The following is a 15,748-nucleotide window of genomic DNA, read 5'->3' as shown; positions in this document are numbered from 1 at the left end:
TCCCTGGTGTGCCTTCCTCACTGGACTTGCTGGCCTACATGTCAATCATCTGCAAACACACAGAACTGTGCTTTGCTACTTTGCTAGGCATTTGTCAATACATTTAAATTGAGATACCATGATAAACAGCCATGGAGGCATGACTTCAGAGTGCTTAAAATAACCTTGAAAGTATTTAGTGTTGAAAAGGCTTGTTTATTTCTATTTCTCAGTTATCAGTCTCAACTCCTCCCATTGTTTTCTTACCATTTCCTGATAGAAAGTGTGGGGGAGAGTTACGGCCAGGTCTTATCCAGAACCTTAATACCAGTATTCACTGTAATTCTTTACAAATGTGGTTTGATTCACAAATGTCACATTCATTTGACTAACGCTAAAATGAAACCAGTGTTTTAAATTAAATGGGAAATGACTGTTGAGTCTGTGTTCTCTGACTTCTTCATCACTAACCTTGGTAGATCTCAGATCAACTTTTCACTTCCTTCTTCCCTCAATTCTAACCATTAGATTCTTCCAGCACATTATTTAAATCATCTCACTCCCCTCACAAGCCCTTCAAATTATTATCCCCACATATAAAACAAAGTCTCATGATTTAGTATAGCTTTTAATAACTGCTAAAGCCTTTGTTCAATTTTATTGAGTCATCTGTCATCACTCCTTCCTCTCAATTTTCACTTAATATTACAGCCACAGAGGCTGGAGATTTAGCTCTGTGGTTTTGCTGCCTGCTGTGCAAGTGCAAGGACCCGAGTTCGATCCCTGGTACCAAAAAAAAAAATTACAGGCACAGTTACCATTCCCTCTCAACATACTATAATGTTCCATACCTTTACCTGCTACCTGCTGTATGTCTTCATACACATGGTAGAAATTGTATGTGCTTTGTGTTCCTGAGATGTCTGTTTAATCTAAAATTTGCAAACTCAAGGTCCTCTGTTAAGGTCTAGCTGACTTCCTTCTCCCTCAAATAACCTAATTTCTTTTTTTTTTCAGTAGTCCAATAGCAGTTTCCTCTAGCTCCTTTATATTTCATATTTTAATCATAGAATTGATTCTGATGAACTCCGAATTCCAGGAGACATACATCCCAATCATCTTCACTCATCCCTTATATCAATGCCTATCATAGATGTGATCCACAAATATTCAAATTCCTGAAAAGTACATTTGACAGCCAATAGTCACAAACTCAGGGACCACAAAAATATTCCAGGATATTTCCAAGGACCACAAGAATCAGATAAATGTCTACCCAGGCTGGGTAGATATATTGAAAAAATAGGTGCATGCTCCTATAATGAGGTCAAATACAATTATCCAGGCAGTTGTTAACCATATGAGAACATGAGCTGAGTATTATTCGGTCTCTAAGAGGAGCTAGTAATTGAACTTTTAATTGTAATGTACAATTATTTGAAGCAGCAGGAAGGATACTGTAATCTGGAATCAGTGGGTGGACAAGCAATTTGAGATCCAGGTTTCAATTTACACAAAATTGATTTGAGCTGTCATATTACCACATAGTTGAAAGATAAAGGTTTTGAAATATGCTTTAGATAACTTGATTATTCAAATCCTCTATGATACCTGTCTGTAATCTATTTTACTGTGATGTAAGTCTTGGTTCTGGTTTTGTAAATTTTACTTTCAACATCTTTTTGTGAGGCTCCTTTTCTTTCCATATATTCTAGTTTTTTCTCAGATTCAATATTAAATTCAACATATCCTTATTATATTCTACATCTTCATAATGGAAACTTGTCATTTAATTTGTCCTTCTCTTTTGTAAAATATGAAAAATAAACAATTTCATAAGGCCACTGTAAACCATAAACAGAAAAAATATGCAGAAACATCCCAAAATATCATAGCTTATATGATGACTTCATTATACTATTTTCATTTTTCTCTATCTCATTTCATTTTTTTTTCTCTTATTCTAAAAATAATTTTTATGGCAGAGGTCTGGTCTTCATTTCTTTCTCATTGCTGGGACAAGATACCCAATATTTACAATTTAAATGAGGAATGGTTTATTTTGGCTCATCGTCTGTAGAGGTTTCAGTCCATAATTGGCTGGCACCAAGGCAGGGTGGCAAGGCAGAGGGATATTTCAGAGGAGAAACAGTTCATGGTGGGCAGAAGGCAAAAAGCAGCACATGACAACAGCAGCCTTCTTTCTGTCCCTTATATTCTATCCAGACTACCCATCCTTAGTATAGGTATCAATTACACCCAGGATGGGACACCATAAATTCTAGCATTGCACCATGAATCAATTCTAGCATCACATCCTTAATTCCACCATCACACATTCCAGAAACAACAACCTCCAAAAAACCCCGCTTTTGCCTGCATGAGGCTTCGAGGGGACATCTAGATATAAGCCATAACATATAGCAATATACTTCCAATTATTTTTTATTTAATTTAAGATTTATTACTTCACTGATATTCATCCTTCTCTTTTTCTCAATGGAAGTGCACATTTGATTGAATTATTTCCATCATTCATTCCTTTATCAATTTGACATATGTTAATTTCCAATATTATCTCTGTTTCTCTCATGCTTTTTCCATAAAATTTTCTCTAAATTTGGAGGTCACTTTAATACATAGATGATATTGGTCCTTCCTTTTAGGATTCAGAGTGATTTCAATTGAATCAGTCATAGATTTCAAATTAAGTGAGCTTGATTAGCAGAAAACAATGTGGTCAGTCATTATGTAGAGCCACAATGGATAATTTTATACTCATAAGAGGCAGGCTGCTTCATTGTATCTAGTTGGCACTCTGTGTGAGGTGAAAGAGTCAAAGCTGAGTAATGGTAGGCAGTCTTATAATATAAAAAACCTTCATTTCAGAACATTCTGATGTTGGTCCTACAACCTCATGTTTAATATTCTGTGCATCCCAGACATATTTTAGGAGATCTTCATTACTTAGCTTCATATTAAGTTATAATAACAACATTTTGACTCTTTTATAGAGATTTTAGTGTCCATACATTTTTGACTCACGTTGTCTAAAGATACAGACATGATAATCACTTTATACTCACTTCCATGGGTGATTCTAAACTTATAAAGTACTGAAGAATAAATGCTATTTTCACTTATACAAGAAATTTCATCTGAAGGTAAATCATTATGACCAGGGAAAACAGGAATAACTGTCATTCTAGTCTGATGTATATTTGTAAATAGAAAGTAAAGCAACTGCTTCACAAAAATTAATGATTTAGCACATATAATTCATTTTATCAATGTTCTTAAAAGCCCTCTAAAGGCCACATAGGATATAGATTGCGAGGAAATTTCTATGAAAAGGCAAAGATAATCACCACTACCTCCTTTGATACCCACACATACAGGAAGCTTATTTTTTTATAGATGCAAAAGACAAGTAATGGTAATCAAAGTTTAGGATCCTATGTGAGAGCCAGGCAGCTTTCTAGCTGCCAAAGCAAAAAGTAAATTTTAAAATCTAAATGTGTGTATATATGACATGAATACAATATAAAATTAAAAATTAAAAATACATTTTGTAATTCAATATATGTAATATTTGCATATAAGGCATATGTGGCAATACCCACACATATATGTTATGCAAAGGACAAGAAAATAAACTACATTAACAAACCAGAACTCATGAATTATCCAAAATAGCTATCCATAGTCAATGTTTTTCATGGATGCCACTTAATTAATCAACAATTATTAAAAACCAAATTGGAAAGCATTGAAATTGGATTTCAAGGGTGCACAAAGTCTTGGTTTTTAAAGTATCTGCAGTCTAGCAGAGGAGACAGGCAAGTAAAAAATTTATTTTAATTTTTGTGTCTTACATTGAAGAAAATGAAAGAAAATATCTAACAAAGTATACCAGGAGAAGCAGAAAAGATCAAAGGAAGAAAAAGATATAAAGTGACAGAAAAATAAATATTGAAATATAAACTCTTCTGATAGAGACAAGGAAGCAAACAGAAAAGAAGAGACTATATTACTTTTTTAAAAGAAAGTCAACAAACATTAAAAAACAAAGCTTCTCCTAATGTTAAACCTGAAACTGTTGTGGTGGAATTCTCCCTTTTTCTGAATCAAACTTTCTTGGATTATATTTTTACAATAATGCAAACCATCCAATTACATTTCTACCAAAGAATGCTAACACAGGGATGAAAAACTCCATAATACAACTAATCAAATAATAAAAAGAGGACTAATCTGATTATCCTGGCAAAAATCTGTTTCTATGAAAACTGCAGAGAAATACAGAAAATGAGACTCATAAACATGAAGTCTCAAAATACAATTTCAACTTCAATGGATGCTCACATAAAATGTAAAATGTGCCCACATGTTCATTGTATTAAGATGGGGAAAATTGTGGAAGACAAACAATTAAGGGATGAGCCTTGCTTTTAAAAATAGCTTTGAGAAATTTTATTTACAATTATTTTGCCTAATAGTTTATATGTGATTATTTCTGTTACTCATATGAGAAAAATCCTCAAATTCAACTAAGTATTTCATAACAATAGGCTTATCTGTTCATTTATTTTGGGTGTAGACATTGGTCAGGGAGAAAAGAAAGGGCATTCAGATGTGAACTACTATCAGATTTAGAAAATAAATATTTAAAAAGGAAACAAGTTATATTATCTACCTGTGCTCACTCCCTAAGATGATTGTAAACTGTGGGTACTGCAAGCGTGCACTAATATATATATATATACTATGTACTATATATATATATATATATATATATATATATATATATATAAATTTTTGTGGAAAATCAGTTTTCTCAGTCCCATTTGTTAGACTATCTTTTGTCCAACATATATTTTTGGCTCCTTTTCAAAAATCAGATGATTACAGGTGCATGGGATATTTTCTGTGTCTTCTGTTCAATTCCATTCACCTACATATTTATTTTAAGTACCATGCTGTTTTCCTAATTATAGCTTTGTAAAGTAATTTAAAACATGGTATGGTTATGCTTAGGTTTGCTTTGGCTATTCTGGGTCTTTTATGGCTCCGTGTAAATTTGAGAGTTGTTTTTATTTCTTGTTTGATGAAGAAAGTTGTTGGTATTTCAATAGAGTTTGTATTGCATCTATAGATCACTTTTGGTAAATGACTATTATAACACTATTGATTCTGCTGATTCAAGGACAGAGGATATCTTTCCATTTTCTAATGTCCTCTTCAACTGATTCCTTCTCTGTTCTGTAGTTTTCTTTACACAGGCCTTTCACCTCCTTGGTTAGGTTGATTCCAAAGTATTTAAAGTTTTAAGCTATTATGAATGGGACTGTTTTCCTGATTTGTTTCTCATTAGGTTCATTACTAATATCCTGGGATATTACTGATTTATGTATTGATTTTTTATCCTGCCACTTTGATAAATTTATCAGGTCCCAAAGACATCTGGTAGGGTTGTTTTGGGTTTTCTGTGCAAAAATTAATATTATCTGTATGATACAGTAAAGGGAAATTTGACTTCTTGCTTTCCTATTTGTATGCTTTTTATTTCTTTCTCTTGCCTGAGTCTCTGGATAAAGTAAAATACCTCTGTATAAAGAAAGAAACTTTGAAAGTTCTAGAAGATAAAGTGCTTGAAGCCATAGGCACAGACAAAGACTTTGTGAACAGAATTCCAATAGCACAGGAAATAATATGCAGAATGACTAAATGACACTGCATCAAATTAAAAAGCTTCTCCATGATGAAGAAAACAATCAACAGCATAAAAGGACAACTTGCAGAATGGGAATCACAATATTTTGCCAGCTACTTAATAGGTATATGACTAATATCTAGAATATACAAAGAACTCCAAAGAATTAACCCAAAAAATTGCCCAATGGAAAAAAATGGGTAAATGAACTGAATGGACTAGGCCCTTCTCCAATAAAGAAGTACAAATGGCCAATGTTTACAGGAAAAAAATGTTAGTCATTTTTAGCTATTAGGGAAATACAAATAAAAGGATGTCTGAGATTCCATCTTATGTCAGAATGGCAAAAAGCAACAAATATTGGCAAAATTGTGGGAAAAAAACGAACCCTTCTACATTGTTAGTGGGAATATAAGTTAGTACAAATAATATGGATATCCTCAAAAAATATGAAAATTCCTCACAAAATTAAAATGAAAATTCCACTTGACCAAGTTACATCTCTCTTGGATACATTTCCAAAAGAATTAAAGGCATCATAGTATAGTAGTATAAGCACACTTATTTTTATAGCGGTGCAATTCACAGGAGCCAAACTTTGGAAACAAGCAAGATGCTTTTAATCAGACAAATGGATGAAGAAAATGTAGAATATATGCACAGTGGAATATTATTCAACCATAACAAGAATAAAATTATGTAATTTGAAAGGATGTGCATAGAACTTGAGACCATAATGGTAATTGAAATATGTCAAAAATGGAGTAAAATATTACACTGTTTCTCATATATAAGAAACTAAAAATATAAATACATAAAATAAAGGAGAGATCATAAGAAACAGGAGGTAGACTTTTTGAAAATGGAAAAAGGAATAGGGAAGAAAGGAGTAAAAACATAGGAAGGAAGGGATTGAAAATAATGAAAATACATTCATGTATCACTTCCCCCAAACCAAAAACACTAACAAGGTTTGCAAAGATAACTTAATAAAAGAAAACAAAATGATTACTCATGCAAGTTTTAAACAAGGTATGAAGCCAAGATTTGGGTGTCATTTTGAATGAGTCAAATGGCTTATACACATCTATGGTCCTTCTTTTGTCTTGTTTGGGATGAGAAAATTTTCCAAAATCTCTCAAAGGAGTAAATGAGATACTAAATAATTCCAGTGCTTTCTGATACCATATGATATGCCTTCAGAATTACAAAGACTTTGCAAGAGGTGGAGAGAGATATTTATAACGGGAGAGAGTATTTGATAAGAGTCCTGACCTGTACCTCAAAAATGCTATTGTATATGTCTTAGTTACTTTTCTTTTTGTTGAGACAAAATACCCAACACTCAAAGTTAGAGGAAAGGCCTATTGGGCTCACAGTTTGTAGAGGTTTCAGTTCATAGTTAGCTGGCTCCAAAGCAAGATGGCATGGCAGAGGGGCATTGCAGAGGAGAAATAGTTCATGGCAGGCAGAAAGCAGAAGATAGCAAGACAGCAAGCAGCAAACTACATGTTAGGATCCTCTTTCTGTCCCTTGTGTTCTATCCTATTCACACCCAGGGTGGGGCAGCCTTAATCCTAGCACTACACCATGAATCAATCCCAGCATCACATCCTTGATCCTAGCATCACATGCCCTAGATCCAGCCACCTCCAAAAAGCCGCACCTATGACCACATGAGGCTTTGGGGGGACATCTAGATTCAAGCCATAACAGTATAACATCAGAATATAGATATCTGTTCCTCTATCAAACTAGCTACTTATTATGCATATATGTTTTATTATACAATAGAATTCCATGAGGTTTATACAAGATGCATGCTGTGGCTAAATCTTAGTTTCCAAAGTTTTCAAAATGCATTTTAAAACATGTAATGAGAAATGTTACCATGAGACTATGTTATAAGCCCATGTATATTTAAATAAACACTTCTTTCCTTATTCTGTAAAAGGAGCCAACCAAAAAATATTTATTTTTAACTTTTTACATTGCCATGATCCTGCCTCCTCCTCTCTTCTAGAACTTGCTTCCAATTTTGTTTAGTTCTTTTCCCCTAAGGACTGCTCGAAGAATAAGTAAATACACGTATGACTGAAAGAGACAGACAAGCTCTCTCACTCTTGGAGGATTACAATAGAGACATACAATTGGAACAAGAAGCATTTGGATTTTTAAATCTCTTTTCCGTCCCATTCTTTTTGTGCTTTGCACTGCCTGGGATGGGGCCACAGAGGGATTTAGCTCCAGACTTGAGTTTGTCTCTGTCCCGACAACTTGACAGTTTAATAATTCAAGCTGTTTACATTCTCCCAAAGCACTTGAGCCTGCCTGATTATGACTTTCTTTATTTCTATGCCCTCTTCCTTTAAGCTATTACCTACTATAAATTTTGATGTCATATCAATGTCCAATGATAATAAGAAGATTATTTTTCAATTCTTGAGCATTTTTGCCATTTGTAATAATGAGTGAATAGGGCCAGGTACCTTCTCCTGTAATGTATCAATGCTAAGTATAGTAAATTCTAGGCAAATTAGAAGAAGGTGAAGACCTAGAAATGAATTCATTCTAATTCTTAGCATCTAGGGACATTATCTGAAACCCTAGAGAAATGACTAAACTCATACATACTTGCCTTGTCTCAACTGATGAAAGACTGACAGTCTCAGGAAGTGTTTGAGACAATGCGATAGGAGCCAATACACAATATAGTGAACAGGAAAGCAATGAATAGAGGAAAATACCTTCCTAGGTGAGGCACAATATTTAAATAACGTAAGTAAAAGTTTTATTTTACTTAAAGTATGTAAGTAAAGCTTTAGGTTCAACTTTTGGGGGGCTGGCTGTGCACTTTGTATTTCACATGGAGAAACAGCTCTCATCCAATTGTCAGTGGACAAACTCCTTTGCAATCTTCATTAGACAAATCAGTGAAGATGAAACTCCAGTTAACTCTCTGGAATCAATGATAGTATGAGGGAGCTCAAGACAGAAATGTATCCTGCAGTACAGCTGCACTAGCCGTACTCAGAAAGGAGAATAGCAGCAATGTATGCACCATCAGGTGGCTTAAAGTAGCACATAAGCACAAACACCATAGTAAGGCAGATTTTCTTGTGAAGGGAAAGATCTCTTCTCACACCATTGAATTACCCCCATTCATCAATGCTATCCAGTTTCCAAATGAAGAAACATTTCTCTCACTTTCCCTCCAACTCCACTACCACATACTAATTGAATATGATTAACTTAGGCCCTCCCTTTATTACTGAAAGAGTCTCCATTGTTGATCACCACAATACCTCTTTCTTGTAAATTTCCCTAGAAAATTAGCTCAGGAAAAACTGCTTAAGAAATCAACCTGACCATCAAAAGATAAAGCTCTCCAAATGCTTTTCTACAATTTCAGTTATTTTTGGATTGATTTCATGTATCTTCCACTAAAGACCTATTGATTCTATGACTGAAATAGCTGCTGATCTATAAGACTCAATAGGTAGAGACTGATAAAAAGGGGCAAAACACTTTGGAGGTAGTTTTTGCTTAGTTCTGAAAAATCTACGAATTTATTTTATGTCATAGACATGAGCATTGCAGCGCTGTCATAAGCTTAGTTCTTGAGCATATTGCCTATTGTGACAATTAAGTTTACTTGTCAACTTGATCACTTTGGAACCCCCCCTGGGGAAATAGTAAGGCATGCTTCTGAGTGTGTCTGTATGGATCATGCAGACATGACTTTGAGGTCAATATCTGATCCCTTGCCATTTCTTTATGGCATTATTTCCCTGCTTTTTTTCATGACCTCAATGAACTAAACGATGTTTTTCCACCATTCCTTCTGACATGATGTTTTTGCTTTGGAACTAGCCAACTATTGACTGTGATTCCTGAAACCATAAGTCAAAAGAAATCTCTCCTCCTTTAATATGTGCATGTTGTAGATTTTTCTCTCCACAATGAGAAAGCTGACTAATACAGACAATTGGTACCAGAGAAGTAGGATCATTGCTATTACTATATGTGATCATGTGGTTCAGAAGTCTTTGGAACTCGTTCTCTGGAGGCATTTGTAATATTTTGGATAAGCAACCCAAAGAAGCTCTGGAATATTATAATCAGAGCATAATGGTTAAGTCTTATTGGAGCTCAGAAACAATGCTTCCAGAAATGCCAACTGTAAAACCAGGCACAGTACAAGGACTTTATTGGGAATTGGAGTGTAGGTTATGCATATTATCATTTGATAAAAATTTTGTCTACATTTCACTCCATACAGAGACTTGGTAGGCTGAGTTGAAGAGCAGTGGCTAGTTGATCTGTGGAGGAAATTTTAAGTCAGACAAATATTCAGGGTGTACTCCTAGCTGCTTTTAGCTTGATTTATAGAAAAAAACTGGGAGTAAAAACAAAAACCAAAAGATTGAAAAACTTTAGCCCCTCCCCCAAAGAACACATGTAAATTTGAGAACCAAGAAGGCATGATTGCTAAAGAGATTAGAATAATTGAAAAGAAACCAGGAACTTTGACCTGGATCAAAAAGAAAGATGCCTTGAGGTCATCTCAGGAATTAGCAAGATCTCACTCAACCCTACCTGAGGAGTGCAAATGCATCCACCATTCACCTGAGAGCCCCTGGGTCCACTGTACAAGAAAAGCCTCCTAGGACCTTTATTCTCTTGGACTTATTTCAACATGGTGCATCCAGCTACTCAGCAGCCACTGGTCCAAGAGAGCCTAGTTATTATTCAAGCTGGTGGCATCTTGGTGCCATCTATATCATGCTGATTATTCAGGCATGCTAGATGGGAGATTTATGGGATCAAAGAGGCTTTCACTCACATTTTGAAGGAATACCTGGATGGCCAGGCAATACACCCCTGAGGGATGTGTGTGTGAATGAAGTTAAAGGTCCAGTGCAGACCCAAGGAAATTGAAAATGCCAGAAATGGGGATGTTTGCCAAGGAAACCTGCTGGTAAGGATTAGAGCCAGCCCAAGATAAAGGCCATGTTGACTGCAGCCAGAAAGGCCATAGGTGTAGAGGTCTATGGCATTCATATCTCATCACCATGTGTCTTAGGTGGTGGACATGCAGCTACAGGACTTAAGGTTTTTCTTGATAGGCTTAGTTTTGCTTTAGTTCTGTCATTTTATCTCCCTCTATTCCTAACTTTTGCAATGGTGATGATTACTCTGTGCCTTCGTTTATTGGGAACATGTGACTTGCTTTTTGATTATTATAATGGTTCATGTGTAAGAGTTGGACTTGAGTCCCAGAGGAGATTTCGGACTTCTACTTTTAAGCAGTGTTGAACTTTTAAGACTTTGAGGAAGGGGTTATTGCCTTTTCAGTTGTACACAGGATGGTTGTACCACCTCAAGCAGAATTATGAGCTTGTTACTCTCTTTATTTGGTTGTGGTTTAAGGAGATGCATTTGGGTACTAAGTTGAGAAGTGTTAAACTGTGATGGGTAAGTTAAATTGTTAACTTGCTTGATTTGGGCACCACCTAGGTCAACAGTAAAATACACTTCTTAGTGTGTTTGGGTAGATCATTGAGTTGTGACCTTGGGATCTAAATCTGCTCCTTGGCTCCTTCCTCTCTGGCATTGTTCACCTGCTCTATTTCCTGGTCACCATGAAGTAAGAAGTTTTGCTCTGCTATTTCCTTCCATCATTTATTTTCCTATAATTTAAGTTTCTCCATTTTTGTGAAAGAATAATACTCTATTGTTTATAAATATCATACTTTCTTTCCCATTCATGGACATGTTTATGGACATGTAGGCTGTTTCCAAGATAACTATTATGAGTTGTGCTGTTATAAACATGGGTATGCATGTGTCACTGTAATACGTCTTTCACTTTTTGGGGGAACATACCTAGAAAGATAATAGCTGGGTCTAAAAAAATGTCTAGTTTCTACTGATTTCTTTAGTAGTTATATTAGTTTACTCTTCTAGCAACAATGTAGAAACATTCCCCTTCCAACTTGTTCAGTCTATAAAAGCTCTGTCTTCATAGTTACCCTTTTCATGTCCTCATTCTACATCCTCCTTCATTCTAAGAAACATATACATCCCTACAGAATATATGTTTCCTTTTTATTCCTTTTTCTAATCTTTCTCTTGCCATATTTACTCATTCCTCCAAGGCCTTCAATAATTTCCTAAAGATCCTTTATAAGATCTTATATCTAGGAAGCTTTGAGATATATATATATATATATATATATATTCAGACTGCTTTTTACAGATACAGAAGCTAAAGCCCAAAAGATATGGCACTTTTCTAAAAAATAGATTAGTAGTTCAGATTAGGGAGAGATCTAAAACTTAGTTGTTCAAAATTAAACTCATCAAATGCTCTATTATCTGTATTGTGCTGCTTTTGAAAATTTCAGTTTATTTTTAATGGCATTGTTTCATATTTTACCTATTTCTAATCCCCCTTGAAATTCAGTCTGCTTTTGTTCATTCACAACATATAAAATATACTAATTTTTTTTTACTGTCTGACCTAGTTACCTTGGACCTCATGTGGCCATTATCTACCTATGCTAAATGACCACAAGACTCCTCAAAAATATAGGTTATTGTCTCAGGTTGCTGGGTTTGTTATTACAGTGCATTCACTCAAAAACATTAGTCTGATACTGACATAAGTACAAAAGAAATTGGTGTATCTTTTTCTCAACTTCAAAAACATCTTGAATGCAACCTACTTTATTGTGACATTCCCTGCGGGTTTGAAGACCACAAGATTGATGACAAGAAATAAGGAAGAGGGACTCTTTGGCCCCTCTGTTTTCTGAATTGCTAGCAGTATTTTGACAAACATTTTGTCATTATTGCTTAACAGAAGAATTGGTCCTTGTTTTTTTATATACATCAAAATTATTACCTTCTCTGAATAATAAAATCAATAAACTCTCTTCTCCTGTGAAGCCTCCAGACAACCTTCTCTCAATGAGTAATTAAACATTTGAATCAATTCTGGTACGAGCCTATCATTCACAGCTTTATGAAACTTTGCTGTCTGACCATCTTTGCTTGGAATTCTCTTATTATTTAAAAGAGAAATAGCTTCTAATATGAGCTCTTGCAAAATTGAAACTATCAACTCTATTTCATCTGAAGAGCAGACCCAGGCAAGACTAATAGTGCCCAGGGAAGAGAAACTGGCTCTGGCAAATCAAGACCTGGCTTGAACTATAGCTGAAACCTCAAACTGAGGTAAGATTGAGCTCATTTTTTAAAAGAAAAAAAATCAAATATTGGGAGATCTTTCTGGAAAACAGTATCTGTTTCAATTGAGATTACAGAGAAAGCAAAGAAATTGCAGTTAAGAAACACAAGTATGTGATGCCAATGCTAATAAATATGAAGGGATGGAGTCATAAAATGGCATCTGAGAAAAATTTTAATTTGATAGATTGGTGTTCAACAAAAATTGAAAAAGGTAGCACACGCCTGTAATCCTTGAACTCTGGGAGGTTGAAGTAGGAGAATCACAAGTTCAAGCCCAACCTAGGCAACTTAAGATACCCTGTGTCCAAACAAATAAGCAAACAGAGGATAAGAGACATAGCTCAGTATCAAAAACCCTGACTTCAATTTTCAGTACAGTACTGCTAAAAAAAAAAGATTCTCGGTTGTTGCCACTAAAACTCATGCTGCTTATGCAGCTTGTACTTGAAAACATAATATTTCAACAGAAGTATACTGCTGAGATTTGGGGGGGTTCAATCTTTCCTACCTCAGAATATCATATTATGCTTAAAAACTAAATACCTCGTTCTTATATAGAAAGTCATGTCTTCTCTGTTTTCTACTCCAGCAAAATTGATCTTTCACTTACTTAATGAACCAAATTGTTATATCCGCACCAGCTACCTACAGGATCTTTTCAAGGATTTTCACTTCTTCTGGAAAGAGTCTTCTTTTTCTCCCTACTCCAACAAACATGCTAAATAATATACTTTATCTTTCATATCCTAGCTCAATTGTGGCTTTTTTCGTGACTGACTCAAGCCCAGGCTAATTATATATTATCATGGCAACTAGCAATTTTAATTAAGTGTACTTACTACAGTTTGCAATTAGTTATATGCTTCTGTAATCACTTTACTAATGTTTACTCCAAATTGGGCTGTAAAATTTATGGGGACATTGCTGTGTCTGACATGTTAAATATTATCACAGAAAGACTATTTAATATGAAAAAATAAGTAATAGATAAACACATTGCTTATTTTTATATTTTTGAAAAGCTAGAGAAGGGAAAAATGAATTTGCTACAATTGGATTTTAGAAAATAGAACAGTCTTTATAAATACAAGCCAACATAAATCTCTTTGACATTCACTCCCACACCTATGAATACTTCTGTACCAAAACCATTGGAGGTGTGGCCCAGATCATGCCTATATAGTCAAGAGTCTGTTCCATGGAATCACAGATGCATAATCATAAGATTTCACTCAAGTTATTTCACATCAAAAAGCAAGATTTTTTTATGTTCCTTTTTATTGGTAGGGGAGTGTTTTATACAACTATTGCAAAATAGTTGCATAAAAATAGTTGTGTAAGATAATGAGGAAATTAATAGGAGGAGAAAATAAAGCATACTTATGAGAACTATACACATAGAATGCCTGCTGAATAGAACCTTACAGTTAAACAAACTTTGGATATAATCTATTCTGCCCATTTGCTTCCCATAGATCCATCACATGATGTGTTAAAGCTGGCATTGCGGCTCAGAGGAAAAAAGAAACACTGAACACATTAACTCAAAGAAACTCATCAACCACCTGCACCAAGTCAGGCATTTGACTTGGTTCTATAGATTCCACAGCCAAAATGGTAGTATAAAACATTAAGAAACCTAGGGTTCTGTTACAGAAGAGTTTACTTTTCAAAGTTGCAGCTTCTTCATTTCTAAAAAGAAAGAAAATAATTATCCAACATAATTCCTATTATTACCTCTTTTCTGCCCTTGGAATACTATATATAATAATACCTTGGTTCATGAATGATTCTGTTTAAGAGCAATTAGGTTTGGAAACAGAGCAATTGGCAAAATTATGCTTCATTCACAAACTCCACATCCAGTGATGTCCATGACCTCGACCATCTTCCCAGCAGGAAAATTAATGTGCCATGTTTTCCAAGATCATGGAACAAATTAAGTTCATGAACTGAGGTACCACTCTAACTGTAACTTTAAGACTAATTTCTCAATTTATTAATGAAGTAAAAATTTATTAAATTCCTACTATCTATCTTCTAGCTTCAGTTTTGATCACTAGAATAAATCAATACAAAAAAGTAAAGTTTTGGGGCCAGGGATTTAGCAGAGTGGCACCACGTGTGCCTCTCAAGAGCAAGGTCCTGAGTTCAATCCCCAGTACCAAAAATTTTTTTTTAAAAAGTAAAGTTTTGCCCTCATGAAATTTACATTTCATTAAGGAAGGACATACTAAAGAAAATAAGAGTATTTAATATGTTGAATATAATGGACACCATAATGAAAAAAAAGTAGAAAAGAAAAGAAGAAATATAATTTAAAATATGATGGTCAAGATAGTCATCAAAGGAAATGTTAAATTTAAGTAAATCTGTGAAGGAAGTAAATGTTACCTATCTTGAAAAAAGAATATCAGGCCAGAGAAAAAGCTTAAGGATTAAGATTCATGGGGTGCTTGTATGTTTAATGAAGAAAAAAATGAGCCACTGTGACTAGAGAGAATTAGCTGAGATCAAGCAATTTAAACTTCAGATTGCATTGGGTCATGTAGATTATTGCTTTCTTTGTGAGACGAGAACCTGATGTTAGAAGGATGTGAGCACGGGAATGAATTATCTTAATTTCCTTTATTAACAAAAATTAATCTGGATTTTGTGTTTAGAATGGCTATGGAAGGGGCTGGTGATAACCCAGTAATGAACATGCTATTTTAATAATCCAGACAAGAGCTAGCAGTAGAGTTGGTGAGAAATGAAAAAAATTTATGGATATTCTTTGAAAGTAAATTAATGGAATTA

This window comes from Heterocephalus glaber, unplaced genomic scaffold, assembly GCF_053883595.1.
Source record: "Heterocephalus glaber isolate CG9 unplaced genomic scaffold, H.glaber_assembly_v1.0 deba00001479, whole genome shotgun sequence".
In the NCBI taxonomy this organism is placed as follows: domain Eukaryota; kingdom Metazoa; phylum Chordata; class Mammalia; order Rodentia; family Bathyergidae; genus Heterocephalus; species Heterocephalus glaber.
The sequence above is the reverse complement of the archived record's forward strand: the minus strand, read 5'-3'. Positions refer to the sequence as shown.